We start from the raw sequence: 15808 nt of genomic DNA, 5'->3' as shown, positions 1-15808 counted from the left end.
TAAGAGAATTGAATCTCCTTGAGGGCAGGAGCTCTCTCAATTTTGTGTTTGTATCCCAGGATCTTGCCTAGTTCGTGGCAAGTAATAAATGCTTGTTGAATGGTTAATTGATTGATGGATTTATGACTTCTATGGGTTTGTCTCATGGGTTCCAACCTTGTTAAATTCAATTACCTCTACTGTTTTTTTGTTGTTGAAAAAAAGTAAATAATCATGTTATCTGTAAGTAATCACATTTCTATTTCTTAATTTCATGTTAGTCCTTTAATTTATTATTTCTGTTTCCCTATTATATATAATATTTTTTAAAATGTCAGATGGAAATAGTAAAAATGAGCACCCTTGTTTTGTGGTTGTTTGTAGCGAGAGGATGCTTCAGAGCTTTTTGATCACGTGTGGTAATGGCTCCTGGTTTCCATTAAATAATTTTTTTATCATTTTGAGGAAAAATCTTTCTATTCCTATTTTTTCAAGTTATTTTATTTTTTAAACAAGTCTTGGTTCTTACCAAAGATTTTTATACGTCTATTGATATAACTATAGAACTTTGTTTTTTGTTTTTTTTTTTTTTCATCATCTTCTCTTCAAATTCTCTCCTTTGGCTCCCAGGATTCATTACTTTCCTCATTTCCTTTAGCTACTTTTTTTTGACTTCTTCACTGACTTCTCTTGCTACTCCAACTTTCTGAGTGTTGGTTATCCTTAAGTTTCTGTTCTCAGTTCTCTGTTATTTTCTCTTTGGGAATTTTTACCCATCACCATAACTTCAATTACCAACTCCATGCAAGTGATTCCCCCATCTTCATCTCTTGACTCTACTCTTCTCCTCAGTCCCAATCTCTGATTTACAGTTATTTCCCAGCTATATCCACCTAGATGTCTCTCCATCACCTCAAAATCAATATGTTCAAAATGGAACTCATCAGCTTTCCCTCAAAATTTGCTTCCCTTCCTCATTTCCTATTTCTAACAATACCATCTTCATTTTCGCAGACACGTAGGCTGAAAATGTGGAGTCATATTTAATTTTTCCCCCTTTACATCTTGCCTGTACATTCAATCAGCTTTTCAACCTTGTTTTTTACCTCCACAATATTCTGTGATTTCATCATAGCTGATTCTTTCAATTAACACTGTCATCAGTCTAGTTCAGGCAACTAGATGGTATAGTGGGTAGAACACTAGGCCTGTAGTTTGGAAGACCTGTGTTCAAATCCAGCCTGAGATATTCTAGATAAAGAGCTGGTAGTCTCAGAGTGTAGACTGAACCATTCCATTTTTTCTTTTGTTTTTCCTCTTTCTTGCTTCTTTTTTTCAATTATGGCCAAAGAGGAAATTTATTTTGCATGACTTCATATTTGTAAAGGATTTTATTTTTTTGCCTTCTCAATAGATGAGGTAAGGGGTGGGAGGGGAAAGAATTTGGACCTGAAAATGAAACCAAATTTAATGTAAAAAAAGATTGTAAGCTCCTTATTGTAAGCTTGAGGGCAGAGACTTTTTTTTTTCATATTCTCAGCACAATACTTGACACACAGAAGGCACTTAAATGTTTATTGACTAATTGACATAGTTCATCTAAGGGAGTTATATTTACCTCAGCTCCTTATACAGCACCTTTAGTAGGACCTCAGCAAATGTTTGTTGAATTAAGTTGAGTTGTTGGCAAAAAACATCATTCCACCCCTTCAAGTAGGAGTGTGGCAGGATAAAAGCAATACTTTAGGAAAGTATTTTGGAAGTGCAGAGCAGAAGAAGGGAGAGAGCACAGCTCAATGAAATGGCATTGAGCTTAGGAGCCAGGAGATGCAACTTGGAGTCCTGCCTTTTTACTTAATAGCTATGGGACCCTGTGCAAATAGCTTAACTTTTCTGAGTTACAACGTTCCTATCTGTAAAATGCAAGTAATACTTTTACTACTGATGTCACAGAGGTTTTAGGAGGGAGGAACTTTGTAGACAGAAGGCAACCTATACATGTGAGCTCTTATGAGTATAATGAGTATAATATGAGTTTAATGTCTGATGCCATTTAGGAAGATAATGTAATGTGTTTACCCAAACATAAAATTTAATTGAAGCATATATGTATGCAAACATATACATATGTGTATATGTGTGTATATATACACACACATGTGTGTATTGCATACATACATATGTATATACAGTTTAATATATGCTGTATCTGATAATATAATAGGTGTGGTATTATATATTATAAGATAAAACTGATACCATTAATATTATATGTCATTTAATCTGGATATATTTTGTGCATGTATATGTGTGTATGTGTGGATGTATTCCAAGTTCAGTGCCCATTTCATTGAAGTATGCTTTCTCTTTCATTGTGTGTGTATCTATACATATACACAATGAATATGTTCATATAGAGTTCATATGTGTATGAAACACATACAATGAATAATCTCATGAATAATACAATTGCTTGAGTTACAAAAGTTAAATGTGAATGTTGAAAATTGATTGTATAGTTTCATATACTATAAATGTTATAGTATAATATTATATAGTGTTATAAAAGATATAATTGTATATTTAATATATTATAAATATTATTTATATCATTTAATGAAGGTATAATTATGTATATATATTATATGTATACATATACATATGCAATGAATGAGAAAGCATAATTCAATGAAATGGGCACTGATCTTAGAATGGATAAACACGTATATATATGTCCATATATATTTTTATATGTATAGTTTAATATATTATATGATAACATAACTATAATATTGATTATTATATTCAATATATTATAAATTATATATATTTTAATTCGGGTATACGCGATATAGTTGCTATAGTTGTTCAGTCATTTCAATCATGTCTGACTCTTCATGAACATATTTGGGATTTTCTTGGTAAAGATACTGGAGTAATCATTTCCTTTTCCAGATCATTTTACTGAGGCAGAGTTAAGTGGCTTGTCCAGGGTCATATAATTAGTGTCTGAGGCCAGATTTAAACTCAGGAAGATGATACTTCCTGACATCAGGCCCAGCACTCTATCCACTGCTCCACCAAGTTGTTCCAAAAGACATACAGACAGACAGACAGACAGACACATACATATACAGATAGATCTAAATATACATACAGTGAGTGATAGAATGTAGTTCAATGAAATGGGCACTGAGCTTGCAATGTATAGATATTTACATAGCTCTATCTGTATCTATCTATCTATCTATTTGTCATCTATCTATCTATCCATCCACACACAACTGGATTAAATTCTCTCTGTCTCTGTCTGTCTCTCTCTGTACCTGTATATCTATATGTGTGTATAGACATACACATGGATTATAGATACTAGATAGATATGTAAACTTATATCTATACTTACTTGGTTTAAACTATATATATATATAAACTTATATATATAAGAAATATATTATTGTAATTATTATATCCTATAATACATAATTATACTGTAATACAAACTTATATTATTAATTAAACTATATACAAACATACACACATATACACACATACATACACACACGTAAAATTAAACCACTTAAAATAATTCCTAAGAATTCATTTATATATTAGAAGGCCAACTAACAGACAGACCCCATAATTGTATTAAGCGTTTACTGTTCCCACTGTTTTTAACATTCTTGTCTTGGGCCTTTTAAACCTTAGGAAGACAAAGTACTTCAGAGGACAGTTTTTGATGGATATCGTAGTCCTGTTCCCTTGATGAACTGTTACACTTGAGTATCTCATTTGGTTTTATAACTTTCTTCTTCAAGACTTTAACCTTTAATTGAGTTCTATTCATTCTCTTATTACACATGGAGTGAGGTGGGGGTAAAAGGGATGGAATTATTAAAAAGCCACCCTGTCTATTACTAGACTCTTCACTCTTACACCTGCCACAGCAATGAATGATTATAAAGAATTTGATTTATGTTTTTCATTTTTCTACCATGTTTTCCCCTATTATTTTCCCTTTTTCATGCCAATTTTTTAATGTTTTGGAGCTCGGGGCATGTTGCCATTCTGAAGGGTATTCCTCAAGAGCTCCTGCAAATGCATGAATTTTTGCACTTGCTGCTTTTAAGTAACTCACTAAGATTTTGTGTTCCTTTGCTACATCAACTGTTTACACCCCCACAGTTTTCAAACAACCTTCAGATAATTCCTTCGATGTTAAAGATACTTTTTACTTTGTCCAACTTAATTTTAGTAATTTTCTCATGACTTTAAAATGTGTCCTTTTAAGATAAAAAAACACACAGAATCTCAGATTAGGAGTAGGATAAAGCCTGCAGCATCATTCCTGGTGGCATTATAGACAAACTTAAAAGGCCACATTCTGACTCCACTGAGCTTTCTGTCCCTGACATGTCCAGTAGGATGCAATTAAATCACTCAAATGCTCACTAATTGGAGGAAATGACTAAACAAACTCTGGTATGTGAATGTAATTGCATGGTATTTTGTTGTAAGGAATGAAAAATAAAAGGAATTCAAAGAATTGTAAAGACTTATGTGAACTGATACTGAGAACTGATACTGAAAACCAAATAAATGTCTAATCTTGGTCCTGATCATCAGCAGATCATGAAACACTTTCCTCCCTTCATCAGAGCAATGGTGGACCATAGCTTCATATTGCTGCATATTCTATCAAATTCCTTTGTGTTTTGATGGTTTATTTTGCTTCTCTGTCTTTTGTTGATGTAACAGATGGTATAGGGCAGGAAAGAGGCAATTACTGAGAAGGGACAGTGAAATAAAACAGAAAGCATCAGTGAATAATTTTTAGAGGCTCTGGTTGGGGGTCAGCTTGAGCATGGCATGATATGGTTCTTGACTTCATGATTTCTGCCACGTCAAGCACCAGCTTGAATGACTTGCTATCAAAATCTCAATATTGATCAGAATGAATCCTGGCAGGAAACCATACATTGAGAAGCTCCTTCTCACTAATGCTTTGGCTTCTAAATCTGATAGTTTCTGGTTGGGCAGGCCATTTGCATAACAGGTGGAATGACCTGTCACCCTTAATATGTTGCTCATGCTTTAGTCCCTTCCAATGACATAAACTCTATGTACATCATAGATTTGTTGCTGCATTTTCTCTCCTGATAAATGCTTTCTCTTGAGCACAATAAATGTATCTTTCCAAGTTCAATATATATCTTCTGCCATGCTGAGCCAGTAGAACCTATTCTGCACCAGATCCAGAAGTTTTTATTGGCCTGGGTATCCAAAATCATCTGGGCGTAAGAGTTCAATCCACTGAACCTGCTATGGGGCAGTCCTCTGAGATCTCTAAGCCAAAGCTAGAGTCAGAGCCCACGTCCCCAAGGCTAGAGATGAAGATCCATAACTTTTTGAAAGGTAACCCTGGCTTCAGCGGGTTAAACCTGAACATCCCAATCCTCAGCAGCTTGGGGGCTAGTATTCCAGCCGAGAACCATCCATCTGACTTTCAGCGAGACCCAACAAGCACTTCCATGGACAACATTGAAGGAACTCCTGTCCGGGATGAATGGAGTGAGACTCCTACCCAGGATGAGATGATGGACAAGCCTACATCCAGTCATGTGGATACTATGTCCTTGCTGTCCAAAATCATTAGTCCTGGCTCTTCCACACCCCAGCAGTACAAGGTCACCACCCTCAGGGAGGGATGATAGCTATTCCCAAGAGCTATCTAACTCTGTGTCTTCCTATCGGCCTTTTGGCCTAGGCAGTGAATCCCCCTACAAGCAAAGCTCTGATGGAATGGAGAGGCCTTCCTTCCTCATGGATTCACCACAGGAAAAGCTCCACCCAGATACCTCTTTCCAGGAGGATGAGGATTACAGAGATTTTGAATACTCAGGCCCCCCTCCATCAGCTATGATGAATCTGAGAAGAAGCCAGCTAAGTCTATCCTAAAAGCAAGCAAGCTTTCTGATACCAAGTACCAGCCCATCATGTCCAGCTACAACCACAGGACACAGGAATTTGGTGTGAAGTCTGCCTTCCCTCCAGCAATGAGGGCTCTCCTGGACCCAAGTGAGATTCGTGACCATCTGTCCTCTTCTCCTGGCCTGTAAGGTGCCTATAAACCTAAGAGGGAATGAGTCTGGGTCAGACCGGCCACCATCACCGAGTAAGAATAATTCCTTTTTCTCTCCTGACTCCAACCACAGTAGCCTTTCTCAATCTGCCACTGCACATCTTGGCTTACCCCAGAAGCAGTACCCAGACTCTCCTCACTCGATCCCACACCGCTCCCTTTTCTCTCCCCAGAGCACCCTTGCCAGTCCCACAGGCCAGCCACCCGTTTCAGGCGTGGAAAAAGTCCTGGCCTCCACCATTTCTACCACTTCAACAATTGAGTTTAAGAATATGCTCAAAAAAGCCTCATGCAAGCCTTCCGACAGTAAGCATTTTGGCCAGGCCCCCAGCAAGGGCGGCACCCGTGATGGGGTCAGCCTCGCCAGCCTCGTCCAACCCAGCTTGAGTTCCGGTGATCAGCAGCAGCAGCAGCAGCAACAGCCAGAGGAGCACTACCGCATAGAAACCCGAGTCTCCTCTTCCTGCTTATACTTACCTGATAGTACTGAGGAGAAAGGGGCTCCCATGGAAACCTTGGGTTACCATAATGCCTCCAACAGAAGGATGTTAGGGGAGCCCATCCAGACGGTAGAGTCCATCCGGGTGCTAGGGAAGGGGAATAGTGGACATGGGTGTGAGCACCTGGGCAAGGAGCCCAGGCAGCTCCTTTGACAACGGCCACTCGAGCTGGCCCCCCTCGGGGGTAGGAGTGGAGGGGGGCTTTCTGGCTTCAAAGGAGCGGCATACAAGGAGCGGGCACCCTCATTTCAAGAAAGCGTCGGCTTTCGCTCCAGCAACTTCAACTCTACTTTTGAACACCATCTCCCCCCACCCCCCTTAGAGCTTGGGGCACCCTTCCAGAGAGAGCCTATGGGGGGAGCATCATCTGCCCTGCCTGTTCCCTCTATGGAGCATGGTGAACTCTTCTCGGGATACTCCCAGCCACCTGGCCTCTGTGGATCTTTCGAACCCCTTCACAAAGGAAGCAGCCCTAGCCCATGGTGCCCCACCTCCGCCTCCTGGGGATCATAGTGGGGTTCCCTTCTCTATTCCACCTCCTCCTCCGCTCCCTGGGGAACACAGCAGCAGTGGTGGCAGTGGCGGCCCTTTTTCTAACCCTCCTCTTCCTCCTCCCCCTGTTGACCACTCAGGGGTGGTCTCCTTCCAAGCCCCAGAATAAATAACTTCTGAATGAAAACTCTCCTTTTCATAGTAATGAAAGTTCCTAGTAATGGATCACTAGGTTTGGGGTAGCACTAATTGGATTGAAAAGTCTCTTGTGAGGTTTCCCAGCGGTGGCAAACAGCAATAACCTTGGGAAAGTTAGGAACTTCAAGGCTGGCAGGAGTCAACATGAGGGAGCTTGAGCAATGCTTTCACTTATTGTGAAATTCTAGCCTCCTCCTTGCCTCTAATGGAGGCTCTAGGCTCCTCTTCCTTCCTTTCTCTTGTCCTGATGGCTACTGATACTCTGCCCAGACATCAGCTTAGTTCCAGCTCTCTGTAATGAGTATAATCAGGGGAATCTGCCTCCTGACCCACTATTTCTGGATAAAGTACACTCCATGCAACATACCTAGAGAAGACTGCTTCTGCAAACACATTTTCCCTGGCCCTTTCAGGTGGGTCACTTGTTCTATTTCAATGCTGAAAGACTTGTTGCTTTGGAATGAAACAGAAATTCACTGATACCCATGATAGAAAGCAGGGTGGAGGAGTCTGCATCAATGGTGAATCAGAGAAGATTGGTCACTAAGCCAGAAAGAACTACCCACTCAGTGACCTTAAAAGGGGTTAGTTCCCAGAGTTTATCATAGATCCTGAGACATAGTAGGTGCTTAATAATTCTTTTTATCATTCATTTGTAGAAAATACTTTCTGGTATCATTTCCCAGAGCAAGGCTGGCTACAGCTTCTATGTGGGGCATTGCATTAGTGGAACTAAGCATACTCATAAGGACTATGCTAATTGCCTCCCTCCCATTGTAATTCATCCACCCATCCATCCATCCATCATCCATTCATTCATTCATTCATTCACTCATTCATTCTTCTTTGTCATCCACTACCACCACTGGACCTTTGAAGGTGGAAGTCTCAGTCAGTTGGTACTATATATTCATCCTTAGGCTAGCAAGTTTCTATCTTTTCCTCTCAATCCAAATTTTTCAGGATGCTAGGTAAAATAACCCTTCTCCTATTATTACATCCATACCTTTACCATTGTGCCTTCTGATACTCTCATTCTATCATTACCAAAGTTCTCTTCATCTTTGTTTTTCTCCTTCTTCCATATTCTTGCAATCAATAAAGAGTGGCTACTCTAGAAGACATTGCTTTCCCCTCTTCTGTCTCCAGTACTACATGTACTTTCATCCTGATCCCCAACACACTAGTCAACGAAGAGGAATAGGCATATATTATTATTACTGTCAGTCCTATGCCTTCTTTGCTGCCATCAGCAAGGTCATTCCACCTGTATCTATCACTCTCCAAATCTTGGAGGTAGTTATTTACTAACCCCAGGTCATTCACCTTCCTTTCTCAAGGAGGTTATTCAATGACTCCTAGTCTTCTTCTCTATCAAAGTCCTTGACCTTATTCATAGGAATTCCAATTTATGTGTTGATATACTCTCAAAACTCCTGGTTTTTCAATTCAGTAACCTTCTAAATTCCCATGACATAAACTTATTTATTTCAACAATAGAGAAGGATGGCCAGACCTTTCATCTCACCATCTCCCACAAACATTCTACTTCCATGTTACAGAACTGTGAAATCTCCCTCTGTGACCACAACTCAGTATCTTTCTTCTCTTCCTGTCCCTCACCCCTTCTAAACCTATTATTATAGGTTTGACAACCATTCACTCTGCCTTGAGTCTTCTCTGATCTACCAGGCCTTCTCCCCTATTCTGGCCTCACTTTTCCTATATTTGATGCTTTATTTAAATAGTTGTACTATACATTTTTTTGGTCAATGCTTATATCCCTTGCCTCCTACCAATCCTGGGCTACTCCTTCCCCATCTGCCTCAGCCGAAACTACTTCCTTCAAGTTTATGCACAATCTCTTAACTCATAAATCCTATGACCTACTCAATGCTCTGCAGAATTTTATACTATTGAAAATTCCTTCCCACTGGATATTCTCTGCATCTTGAGCTTTTGTGACATTGCTCTGATTCTCTTCCTACCTCTCTGAGCACTCCTCCAGCTGTTTCACTGGATCACCAATCGATCAATCAACAAATAAACATTTATTAAGCAACTACTATGTTCTGTGCATTGTGCTAAGTACACTCTGCCTACTAAGTGTGTTGTTTCCACAAAGCTCTTTCTTGGGCTTTCTTTTCTTTCTCTATCCCCTTTTTGGTGATCTCATCAGATCTCGTAGATTTAGTTATCTCTATGCAGATCTACATATCCACCCCTACTATCTCTCCAAACCTTTAATGTTGTATCACCAACTAAATGTCTTTTGGACATATTCATCTGGATTTTCTGTAGGCATCTCCAACAGGTTTCTACATCATTCCTTCCCTGTCTCCACTTCCTCACTGACATTCCATGGTAATTTCCCACCAAACCTTGTAGGTGCTTAATAAATATTTATATGAGCTTCAATTTCCTTATTTATAAAATGTTGTTAGACCAGTTGGCCCCTTCCTGCTCAATATCTGTGACAATGCAGCTTTTCTTTCTTCCTCTATTGATCTTCACCAAATGTTTTAAACAATGCTTCCGCCTCCAACTCCCAGATTCCCTTACATGAACAGGCCTCCACTATCCTTTCTATCAGTACTATTCCTTTTATATGAAGGGAACATGCCATAGTTATAGATTCACTTTGATAAAAGTGAATAGATAAAATTACTCCTGTGTTGTTACTTTTTTTACATTCACATATTTTTGCATATTTTACACAGATAAAATTACTTCTGTATAGTTGCCCATAAAGGAATCACTCTCTGTTTTAGATTAAATTTAATGGGGATATTTTCATGTCTTCTACTCCCTCCTTTTTTTTTTATAAATGATTTAACAGAATATAATATATAACCTGTTACCCTGTTCTACTTTTATCTTCCCCAATTCTTTATTAAAGCAAATTTTTGACATTTCCTTAGTCACGTAGCAAATGGAAGAAAGTCTTCTAAGTTGAGGATTCTTTCTTTTTTTTTTTTTTTTTGCATCATGGACCCCGTTGGCAGTATGATGAAACCTATGGACTCCTCAGAATAGTGGTTGTAAATACACAAAATAAAATATGTAGGATTACAAAGGAAATGACTTACATTGAAGTACATTAATCAGAATATTGTTTTTAAAGAAATACAAACTCACAGACCTCATGTTAAGAATCCCTGATGTAAATATTGATTTGGGCTATTAGTTCTTCTTCATCACATGAAGTTCCCATTAATTCATGGAGAGCTATAAAAGTTTTCAGAAAGGCTGAAAATCAATCTGATTAAAATCAGATTCTTGTAAATGTGCTACTAGTTGTACATGAAATTACTGAAGACAGAAAATATAGTTTGACTCTGATTTCATTTTCTAAATCCCACGATGGTACTGTGCTTTGGAGATATCTATATAGTTTCTAACTTTTATGCACGTGGGATAATCATGCTACGATGATATCTAAAGTGTGATTTGTCTCACAGGAAATTACAGATTTCACAATCTTTTTGCGAGAGGTACAAGGTATATCACTTACATGGCTCTCCACATTTTTGTTTCATAAGAGTCAACAGCTTGGAATTTCAATGGGCAAATGTAGCCCTATATATCTAGTAGACAACATGAAGTCCAGTCAATCTATGCTAAAATGAAGATAGGTACAGTGGAATCTGCCATGTTTGGAAGATGTAGCTCAAAAGAAACCTCATTTAGAGTTCTAATCCTGCCTTTTCTGAAACTAAATTACCCCATAATCACATTAAAATTGCCATGTCACTTATATGATCAATAACAACATTGTGATTACTGTTATTAGACTCTAAAATGTGTCTCTACTAGCAATTTTCCAACCTGCTTTTCTTATATTCATTCTTCAGCATGGGTAATGTCTAAATCTTGCATAGTTTCATTAACATAAAAAGAAACAGATATCTGAATACTGTGGTACTAGAGAAAACCTTAATTATTATCTATTTGATTGGATTATAGTATTACCTATTGGATTTGTAATCTAATGGGCTAAAAACTCTTTTAGGGAAGGGATCTATTTTTGAAATAGCAGACAATAATTCTTTTTAAATGAGTGAATCTTTAATGTTAATTTCATAATCATAAAAAAATCTTGACTTTCTATTTGTACTCTAGGAAGCAAGCTATATATAGATAATTCTTGCATTCCTGAAGTTTGTGGTCAAATAGCAACCAGATACATCTATAACATGCCTTTGCTCAGGCAGCACCAAATCTATTTTGCCTAGTAAGAAAATGATTGCCCCATTTGGACAGTTTTATGGAAGGAGATTTCACATTCTGTTTAGACGCTGCCAGGGTATTCCCTTACATACAGATGTTGGGGTTCTCATTAGTTGCTAATTAAATCCCCACATGGAAAAATCATGTAATGTGTACTAGAAAGTATAACAAAGGTAGAAATAGTATTTTTAGATCTTAGTCATTGGTATAGGGAATCCTTGCCAAGGAAACCAACTTCCTCTACCAATGCAAGTTGGTACGTTTTCTGTGACCTCTCTGTTTTGACCTTTTCTGGGCAAAAGGTGTCTTCAAAAGTTGCCTAGAGTGCTGAGAGGTTAAGCAACTGACCCTGGGTCACATCCAATTTGGATCAAAGGTAGGGCTTGAACCCATACTTTCCTGGCACTGAGGCCAACTGTTTATCTATGCCATGCTGCCTCTCAAGCATATACCTATGCTTGTTTTTAATGTTTTACCATATTTATCATTCAGGTATTAATTAAACACTGACTATATACCAGGCATGATGCTAAGTGCTGACCAAGAATGAACAATCCTACTCACAAAGAGATTACTACCTTCTAATGGGGAGACATGTACATATAAAGATATAGACACCATAAATATAAAGTTAATAAATACAAATGTATATAAGATGGCTTAATACAAGTAGTTTGAGAGGGAGAAATAAAGCAGTTGTTGGGATCAGAAAAGGCTTCATGGAGATGATGGTGCCAAGGATGAATCTTAAAGGAAGAGAAGGACTCTGTGGAATAGAAGTAAAGCAGAGGTTGGGAATGGAGAGGGGAGCAATATATTCCAGGCATGGGAGATAGCCAGTTTAAAGACTTGGAGACAGATTATAAGGATCTTGAGAGAAAGATTGTCATTCACTCTTGATAACCTACTCAGAAGAACAGTACTTACAAAGGGGTATAAATACATTGAGGATATTAAAGGTGTCACTATTCATTCAATAAACATTTGTTGGGCACCTGCATCATGCAAGGCACCATGCCCACTGTTCCAGAATATGCCAGCTTTTATTTAATTTGGAAACATTGCCAGCTGTTGTATAAAGGTAGGTACAGGCAGTTCCCAATTTACAAACAAGTTGTTTTCCAAAATTCCACTTGCAAGTCAATTGTTTGGAACTCAAAATGCATTTTCCCCCATATAACAATGCTGTTTCCAGTGTCTAGGTCCTCAGGCCAGTTCATGAAATCCTATTTGTCCTATACGTAGGTGACCTATCTGTAATATACTAACAGCTCTACTGAGCCAACTTTGTTTCTAAGGAAAAGGAGTTGGGGGAAGGAATTGGATATGTGATTTCATTGGTAGAGGGAGGCCCCAAGTGAGGTTGTCTATTCCAAACACCACAGTGACTCTAAGGGGAGGAAAAAGTAGGGGAGTGGGGGAGATGGGAGGTTTCAAATTCAATTCTGGATGCTAAGAAGGCATCCTTTCACCACGTCCTAGCAAGTTAGATCTCTCTGGAGCTCCTCTGCTGAAGTCATCATTGCTGAAGCTCCTTACTAACTTCAAGATAAATCTTGTAGAAGCCAGTAGGAATGCCTACCACTTATGCCACTCACTGTCAGACTTTCCACTCCTAATAGTGCCATCAATAAAATGATCACTTTTGGAAGCCATTGGAACTTTCACCAGAGCCCCCCACATATAAAACAGTCTGAGCCAGTGATGAAACTCTTGCTCCTAAAACCACTGGTCCTGTCGCTGGCAAAGCTATCATTGCCCCCGGACAAGCCGCCATACCCACTGCGGCTCAAAACAACACCAACTCTAACAATGTGTACATCAGGGGGAGCTCCAGCAGCCTTCACATCAGGGTCTTAGCAGGGGCTACTTTGTGTTTCTGAATTGAAAGTTGCAGTGGCTGAAATTCTTGTAACTTCAGCAGTGGCCTGGATAACCTTAATTCAACAGACATTTATGCAGCACTTACTGTGTGCAAAGCACTGTGTTACTACGAGGCATACAAAGATAAACATGCTATTCCTGCACTCCAGGAGTTTCCATTCTACTGGGCACTGGGGACACACTGGGCTCCTGCAATGGCTGAATATATAAATATAAGTCAGATGTTCCTAAAACCGGGATTCTCTATATGTTTCTTTTCTAACTTTTTTCCCTAAGTCATATACAATATTATTTTCTAACATTTTAAACTTAATTTTTTTGTAAATTCATTTAAGAATACAAGACCTTATATCAGGGTTTCTTCACTTTTGTGTTCAGGACCCCTTTGGCAATCTGCTGAAGCCACTGGGGCCCTTCTCAGAATTATGTTTTTAAACGAATAAAATAAAAGGCATCAGATTACAAAGAAAATCAATTATACTGAGATACAGTTATCAAAATATTTTTTCACGTTTATATACTCCAGGTTAAGAACCATTGCTTAGAGAACAGAACCCATTAATTATTTATTTTTATATTTTAGTGCCTTATTTTCTTAGCTCTTAGTAGGTAATTTACCTATTTAAGGTTGGTAACATTTTTTATTCACTAGGTCAACCTTGGTTTATGTTGGTAATCTTTACAGATAAATGTATTTATGGCTTAAAAGAGTTAATACAAACAACACCCTGGAGGACAGATTTTACACCTGAAAATCTTTCATTGAATGTTTTCTCAAAACAGTTTCTCTCCAGGGCCATGCCATTTCTAAATTTCCCTATCACACAGATACTCCCCACTACCTTTCAAGTTGACAGTGTTTATTTTGTCCCTTTACAATTCTGTTTACTTTGAAAAAAAAAACATCAGGGAAAATGAGAGAAAGAGACATGGATCATAGGTTAAATTCATCATAATTGCTTTCAAAGAAAATAAATGATCAGAGAAATGGCATATATCTCATTGCCCTGCATGCTGTTAAAGAATTAATTAAATGTATTAAGAGTCAATTTACTTTAATTGAAAAAAAATTTAAATGGTGAGAAAAAAATTAGTTAAAGACAGTCTTTAAAGAGAGAAGGCATAGACTGGGTGGTCTGGAGGATGCTTCTATAGCCACTGAAGATTAGCTGCTAATAAGCTCTGATTTTGTTTCAGGCCCTCTGAGGGGGAATATTTAGTGTTCAGTTGGCTTGCTAATGAGCACTATCAAACAGTAGACTAGTCTCTGGTATTCGATTCTAAAAGGAACAAGGAAGTTTCTCTCTAAAGAAAACTTAGTGGGAAGGACCTCAGCAAGTTCACCCAATTAACTCTGTCCCAAGAATATACTAGTATAATGAACAAAGAATTATAGAAATAATATCTACCAAACTAGATAGTTTGCAACCATTCATAACATTCGTAGGTGTCTATTAGTGGTATTTCCAAGCAAATATCAAATGGATCATAGATAGCAAAACCAAGAAATCTAACTGCAAATCACAATTGGTTGAAAATACATCTTTCTTTTTTCTCCCCTTAAACCTATGCTTCAGGACAAGAAAAATACAAAATTTCGTTCAAGTATATTTCTATCCTCTCCCAAACTCACAGAAAGAAGCCTTTAAATGTAAGATCCTATTCTGGTAATGATATGTCAATTGTAACCATAATTAAAAATAAAAAAAAACTGGGTGTTTGGTAAGTTTTGCATCCACTTCGTTTTTATAAAGGCATTCTGGGGCAATGTGAAATAATCTTCTTAAACTCTAATGTTTTCATGGAAGTCAATTGATTAGCTATCCTCCTTTTTGTATTCCAAAAGCAGGATTTCTATTGCCCACAAAAGCATATCCTGAAGTTGATGCAATACACTTGTCCTAAAAGTCAGTCTCCCCATAGCAAGTAGATATATTTGCAGTGAGTATCCTGGGGGGGCTCAAACTTTCCCAGTCAATAAAGTTCCTTTAACACATCACAACTGTCACAATAGAACAGTTGTCTTATTCTCATTGCTACTCTGAAGCTGCCAACAGTTCCATGTTGATCAGTGAATTAAAACGATTCCTCTCTGATATGTGCCTGCTTGTTATAAATACCTTTCCACTGTTCATGTTATGAGTCAGCAAATTACAATGCTGAGGAATGCAACAACCCCCAGCTAAGTAAAATTCCTGGGTGAAAATGGGAAGGGAACATTAGAATTTGTGTTCACAATTTGCTGCTGTGAGGATTCTATCAATGTGGAGTCACCTTGTGGAAAGTGACAGCCTGGTCCACCTCTCAGACCGCCCTTTTCCGTCTCATCTTCATTCTCCATGCAAATATCTTTAACAAGGTCAACACAAACAGTCTCAGGCAG

The 15808-nt window shown here is 38.1% G+C and overlaps 1 protein-coding gene across 2 annotated transcripts in view; it reads left to right on the top strand.

Moving 5' to 3' along the window:
• SPAG16 (sperm associated antigen 16) overlaps nucleotides 1-15808 on the top strand; it is a 1197624-nt gene that overhangs the window by 1098150 nt on the left and 83666 nt on the right. The gene's annotated exons all lie outside the window — the stretch shown is intronic.

This window comes from Vombatus ursinus, unplaced genomic scaffold (assembly GCF_900497805.2).
Source record: "Vombatus ursinus unplaced genomic scaffold, bare-nosed wombat genome assembly UNPS02014802.1, whole genome shotgun sequence".
NCBI classification, from domain to species: Eukaryota; Metazoa; Chordata; class Mammalia; order Diprotodontia; family Vombatidae; genus Vombatus; species Vombatus ursinus.
The sequence above is the reverse complement of the archived record's forward strand: the minus strand, read 5'-3'. Positions and strand labels throughout refer to the sequence as shown.